Below are 7,159 nucleotides of genomic sequence, written 5' to 3'. Positions count from 1 at the left end.
TTATTTTACCTGGCTTATCTGCTAGGAAAACAAATTGTCTGAATTTTTTAATACCTTGAAGGGAATGAAATCGTTGGATGTCAATGTTTTCCAATCCAGCCATTCTCCATCAGCACTACCGAATACAACCACTTCGTTAATAGATGTCGCGCTTTTTCTGACTGCGGATGCTAACTGATCCAATGAATCAACCTCTGACCTTCTGTATAATTTTTTTTATGTAAGCAAACCCGGCGTCCACTAAGCCATTGTCATAGTATCGAACTTGCATGTGAAAATGTATTTGGGAGTGCTTGACACTCAGAGTTCTCCAAAGTAAGTACGCCAACATGAATATATTTTTGTTTTCTCCTTCAAAGTAAAATTAGAATGCTTCTTTAAGAATTGTAAGACTCATAATGCATGTGCAACTATACAATCGTGTTTCATTTTTTTCATTATCATTTTTTATTATTTAATTTGGATTCTGACCTGAAGTATTATCACAATGTAAGTGGTGTTCTTTTTCACTCAGTCCAAAATTCTCAAAGCAATAATGAAGCATGGAAAATTACGCCAATCGCGCCCTTGACGTGTGTTCCGTTTTCCCCCGGTGTCGAATCCTCATCTACTAGGAAATACCTACGTGAATTACAAAGCCTCTTTCTAAGTAGCTTTTTTTCGTTAGAAAATGCTAACGTATTAATATTAAATTGTCTAAATTTAGAAAAATAGTACACAGAAATAATAGCCACCCTCCATAGCAACTCCAAACCACTGAATCTTTTAGGTGTAAAAGTAGAGAGGTCCAACTTGACAAACATGATGCGGTATGGATACAGCTTGCGAGTAATCGAAGGTATAATGGACATGGTTAAGCTCTCTTGATATCGGCGAAGCTGACTGTACGGGACTGGTTGCTCAGCTACCTTGGTTCTCGCATTAGTGATAGACTGGTTATATAACTGCTATTAGAATATCAATTAATTTCAAAGGACTTTTGGATTTCGTTAACCAAAAGTATAAGTCTTTTTAAAAAATTAGTTCTTATTATCGGTAGATACCACAGTATTTACAACGGATATCAAACACACTTGCTGTAATACAGTATCTTAATGCATTTTATAAAATATTTTTCCACACTTTAATGGTTTGGGAATTTTATGTATTGTAAGGTATCTGTCGTTCTACTTTCATTTCATTCAGATGTGTATTATTTTTGTCCAGAGCAGATAACTTCGTTTTCTGTCATGGCCAATTGAATGTGAGATTTGTGTTGTTCACAGAGAGAACATACGTCAGTCTTGGGTGACATGAATTTTATATTTGGACAACAACTCTGCCAGATGCCCTTGAACATCGTTAGCCCTATACTGCTGTCTCGTCATTATCGATACAAACATCTTTGTATATTCTGTACAGGGACTGTTTGCTTTCACTGCATGGTAGAAGTATGTGTCCACGGATATTTCTGTTGATTGCTGCCGGCTGAGACAGACCATGCTCTTCGTCAAAATTAGATATGAATTGAGCAACATCCCTCAAAACATCAAAACAGTGTGCATTCTTAGGCCGCCTATGTTTATTTCCATGAGTTCTTGAAACCAACCCATTTGTGATCAGATGATGTATCAGAGATTTCAATGTCATCTCGCCAATGTTGTGTGTTATCAAAAAAGTTTGTCGACAAACTTCAAACATCCTTAAATTCATAAATGTACAAAAGACGTTTTCTATTTGAATCTCCATCTTTTGACTGTCTACATTTAGATTTTATTTTTAACTTCGCCATGATATAAAAGTCTTTAATTTCATTTCTTGTCATCTCAGATAAGGAAATGGTGTGTTCTCTGATGTCTGATAAACTAAATGTAGAAATACAGTTTTTCGCACACTCGCACCTTTTCAATTAAAGATCGTAATTTCATATCTTCTGTGCAAGGATCATGGGGTAAGTTGGCAGTCCCTTCCCCCTCATTGTCACTGTCATCAGACAAATTGCCATACATTTGATTTTCAACAAACATGGGTACCCGGGTCTCTAAATCGGTTGAAATATCGTCTGATACACTGTCACCACTGTTTTCGATAACAGAACACGCACATGCGTTCTGTTTAGTAAGATTTCTTGTGGGAAAATATTCATTGTTAATATTGTCTAAATCGTAAAATTTTTACAGAATATTTTTTTAAACGTCATAAGTGAAATAGAATAATTTGATTGATCATCAGGTTTTTAAAAATATTTTCAATTTTTTATCAAGCATTTTTTTTCGAGAGGGGGTGTTAAAAGGTAAATCTACAGGTAGAATTAAAGTAAAACTTTTGCGGTTTAATTTTTCTAATTTCGGAAATAAAGTAGTAATTTGCAAAACATATTTTATAATTCCAGGTTAGTGTTGCCAAAATACAATTATTAGAATTCTGATACTTTTTTTTTTTTACGTGCGAACAAAAGGTGAGCGACATAATTAGTACCAAACGTACCGCTATATAACTAGGCAATGGTAAACATTATCGGCTATTTTTAGAATTCGATGCTATTTTGTACATATTTACGTTCACAATCAAGGAATAGTACATATTATAAAACTTGTAAACACCACATATAGTAAATCAACATGTAGCACAACAATCGGTCGGCTGTTTTACATAAATGTAACTCATTATATCGATCTAATATTTCAAATGGTGTAGTGTGTGTGTGTGTGTGTGGGGGGGGGGGGGGGGGGGGGGGGGCAACAGACATACGTTACTTTTTAAAAAAAAAATGTGATATATGTCACACATAAATTTAGGATATCAGATGAAATATTTCCATTTCTATAGACTTTCATTTTAGATGTAATTCCCGAAAAAAGGAAAATATCTGTAAACATATTTTTTATTTTCGACGAAAATCCAGTATATACATAACACTAATTAAGATCAATAATTAACACTTAAACCGATATGATATATGATAATGATATATATAACAGATAAATGAAACTTGTGTGTTTTAAAGTGCGAACTGACAGTTCCATGACTTCTCAAGGAAGCGCCTAACACGTCAGTGAAAAAAACAACGTTGCAGAAAGTCATGCCGTCATATCGTAAAAACGTGACGTTGACTTTACCGCTTGATTTCTCGATAACGTCACAATGCACTTAAGGGTGGTTTTCGCTTGACGGTAATCATATATATATAAACACAATCAACACTCAACTACAGTCCCTGAAACATTTTACTTTCCCACTTGAACGGTAAGCGAACGGTGAGCGACCGTTGAATGCACCCCAGCAGGCAAAGTTAGTTGGATTGACGTTGTATTGACGTCGATTTCTGACGTTGGATTTACGTTGGATTGTTGTTGAAAATGAAAGTTTTTTAGACGTCTTTTTCTGACGTCTACACAATGTCAGATTTCAACGTCCACACAACGTCAGATTTCAACTTCTACACAACGTCAGATTTCACCGTCACACAGACGTTCATGATCCCATGGGGATCCGGGTTATAATAGGTCCTAAATACCCCTTGCTTGTCGTAAGAGGTGACTAAACGGGACGGTCCTTTGGATGAGACCGCAAAAACCGAGGCCCTAGCTGTGTCAAACTAGTTGTGGCATGATAAAGATCCATCCCTGCTTAAAGGCCATATAAGAGCCGAGCATAGGCCTAAATTTTGCAACCCTTCACCGGCAATGATGACGTCTCCATAGGAGTAAAAAATTCTTGAGCAAGACATTAACAATATACAATCAATCAATCAATCGACATCAAACTGACACCATTTTTGCAACATCAATAAGTTGAAATGTAATCATTTGAACAAGGGAACTCTTATTCTTGTCATTTTTCTTCTTTATTCATTGTTCATGAAATAATATTCAGTCAGTAACACTATCAAATATCAGGGCGTCAAGTGAATTTTGGTCCAAAAAATATAGGACAAACCTCAGAAATATAGCACCTTTTTGAAGTAAATGTTGTATAGTTACAAATAGATGACACAAATTGTTTGTAATATACAGTACTGGTTTTGCTTCAGAATCCAACATTTCTTGCTTACCCTAAAATATAGGAATTTATAGGAATTTCACAGAAATATAGGAATTTTTGTGGAAACATAGGAATTTATAGGAATAACCCCCAAATATAGGAACTTAAAGGAAACTTGACGCCCTGAAATATAAATCAAAGTTATCATTTTATTCCATTAATTATTTTTCTACCCGGCCACCTCCACCTCTCCGGTCTGGTGCATATTTAAGGTACTTCACAACAGCCTCTCGGACTTCGTGTTCCTTCGCATTGAATTGATGAACTGCACTTGCTACAAAAATAAAGAAGCATTTATTAAAAATGATCTTTTACAATATCTAGTGGTAACAAGTTAGAAATTTAAAAATTCAAAATTTATTATCAAGGTTAAAGTTTCAGACAGAAAGACAAGTGAAAAACAAATTCATACCCCCTACTTTAGTTGCAGGAACATAAAATTTTTAATGACATTAAATTTAATGAACCTGACATAGATAAACATACCTATCACTGCCTGAAACACTGATGTCGTGCCAAATGCCATCTTCCCTCTTTGCCCTTTATATTCATAAGGGACATTACATCATTTGTCATTATCCTGAAAATGTAATTAAAATATACAGTCCATGAAACACTCTTTCCCACATAAATAGTGAGTGAATGGGAAAGTAGATCGTTACAGGGGCTTTGAAGTTACACAGGTACAGCTGTACATATAAAATCGATGTGCACATACATGTGAATAAAATATCCATAGTGTCAGAATTAAAATGCATAAATATTACTATTAACAGTGTATGTGCATCGGTAAGGTGTTCACTTCATAAGCTACAATTCAATAAGCTATAGAGTGAATAAATTAAGCGATATATATATATTTTACAAACGAGGACAAGAGTGATGTACATATACGTTTTAGTTTATTGTTATTTTTTATTTGATATACCAAACTTGTATATTGTTTAAACTTACTAAGGATGATTTCGTTCTACTCAAAAATTCAGAGTTATCTTAAACAATCAATATAACCATGCATATCATGCTAATGTTGCATACTTTGTGTATTAGTAAATGATGTACACTTGATGTTATAGTATTTCAAAATTAATGTTCTTAGAATTTGAATTTCTTTTGTTTACAAATCAAATTATACACAGGTCTTACAATTGCTAAATATACAGAATGAATCATTTACATGTCGATGCTGGCATTTATAAGATATTAATATTAACTACAAAACTATCTCACATTACACGACTGTTCACCAGCTCTCAGACTTTGTGTTACAAGAATGGCTTGGGTTTTCCAAAACTTTGACCTACACAGCATATCAAATCCCGAAAAAATTGCATAACTAGGATCGGCTGTATGAGTCTTGGCCATAGCATCCCGCTGTGCCATTCCTCGTTAACTCTCGGTAAACACATTGCATGAAAGGGGGATCCTTAATTAGAATTCCCAGAGCAGAGCATGCACACCCACAAGCAAATGAAATGAATTCATTTGTTCAACATATTGTTGAGTTAAAAATACACTTTTATTATTTTTTTGTTGTTGTATGTTTTAAAACTGACATAAGATATGATTACCAGTATACGGTAGATGTCGTAATTTTTCTCTCTGTAGCATGGTTTTCTGCATCCATGCTGCACAATTTACATGGGTTTGGGCAAATGCGATTACTTTTAACTTTTCTTTCACAGTAAACGACCGACTGAAAATAAGCAATTGAAATAGGCCGACTATTGTCTGGCGTTCTCTGTTGAGTATAAAGATTGAACCAAAATTCTTATCGCAGTCGTAATCTACGTGAAATAAAATATCCGGAAACTTTAAAATAAAATATCACAACTCTAATTTGAATACAGGCTTTTGCCTATTTTAGATGACCAGACAAAATCAATTAATTACTATATCACACGCAGTTTCATAATTTCCACAACGTTGAAGAACTGACGTCGGGATATCGTCGTTTTCCCACTTCAGACTGACCACAACCAATTATCAACGTCATAACGACGTCAATAGCCGACATTGATTAGACGTAGCAATTTGACGTCCATCCGACGTTGGAATTTAGTCATCTGACGTCGCGACCTAAATTCAGCCAAAATCCGACGTCGATTTGACGTCACGTGTTTGGTGGGACGCAGAGCGAACGGTGAACGCAATTTGGTGAGCGCACGGTCAACGCAAAATGGTCTATTCATTCTGTATATTTCGGATTTTTCCCTTGGATTGTACTTACTTTATAATCAGGTAGAGAATTAGCTGCAGAACTGTAGCTCTCTGAAAAAATATTTTGACATAACAGAGAGCTACAGAGCCACCCCTTATAAAAACCTTCGATTTACGGCGCACAAAAAGCTGCGCACGGTTGAGGCCTTATATCGTTGTATTCTTGAGCTGCTGTCTCATAAATTTAATATCAAAAAATTCTTAGCATATTTTCCTACTTTACTTGTGTCTAAACATATCTTCAAATATTTATTAAAGCCCCATACGACCTGAAAACTCCCAGCTTCAAATGATTTAGTTTGTTGACGTAGCCATGTTAGGTAGCCGGTCAATTCGTACCCTGTTGTTGTTGGTATCTATTCATAAAATTCGTTATATGTTATGTATTCACTCTTCATTTATTATCAATACGAATGATTTATAGAAATTAAAAAAATAAAGTTTTTCTAAAGGTAAAATAAGCTCTTGATTCATGAAAATGCTAATAAAGTCCTTAACACTCGTGTGGGAGCAGCGCGCCGCCTGGATGGAGACCGGATTTGAAGGTATGTTTAGACACAAGTATAGTAGGAAAATATGTTAAGAATTTTATGATATTAAATTTATGAGACAGCAGCTCAAGAATACAACGATATAAGGCCTCAACCGTGCGCAGCTTTTGGTGCGCCGTAAATCGAAGGTTTTTATAAGGGGTGGCTCTGTAGCTCTCTGTTATGTCAAAATATTTTTTCAGAGAGCTACAGTTCTGCAGCTAGTAGAGAATATATATATATGAATACATTTGTTTGTTCATTTTTGTGCAAATACTGGATGTATACTTCTCATGAAAACAATCGTAAATTTCACATCAATGCACGTAACAATGATGGACAAACAAAAGAAAATTTCAAATGTTCATTGTTTACAGTATTGCATT

The 7,159-nt window shown here is 34.9% G+C and overlaps 1 long non-coding RNA gene across 1 annotated transcript; it reads right to left on the bottom strand.

Annotated features, from left to right (window-relative positions):
* Positions 1 to 3,807: 3,807 nt before the first annotated feature.
* LOC125675686 (uncharacterized) lies at positions 3,808 to 5,429 on the bottom strand. Its single transcript, XR_008799523.1, has 3 exons — positions 5,254 to 5,429; positions 4,510 to 4,603; positions 3,808 to 4,297 (listed from the first exon to the last, which is right to left on the bottom strand). It is a non-coding gene; the product is annotated as an uncharacterized LOC125675686 (long non-coding RNA).
* Between the last annotated feature and the right edge of the window lie 1,730 nt (positions 5,430 to 7,159).

Source organism: Ostrea edulis, unplaced genomic scaffold, assembly GCF_947568905.1.
Source record: "Ostrea edulis unplaced genomic scaffold, xbOstEdul1.1 scaffold_77, whole genome shotgun sequence".
Lineage (NCBI taxonomy): Eukaryota > Metazoa > Mollusca > Bivalvia > Ostreida > Ostreidae > Ostrea > Ostrea edulis.
This window is presented reverse-complemented; position numbering and strand designations above follow the sequence as displayed.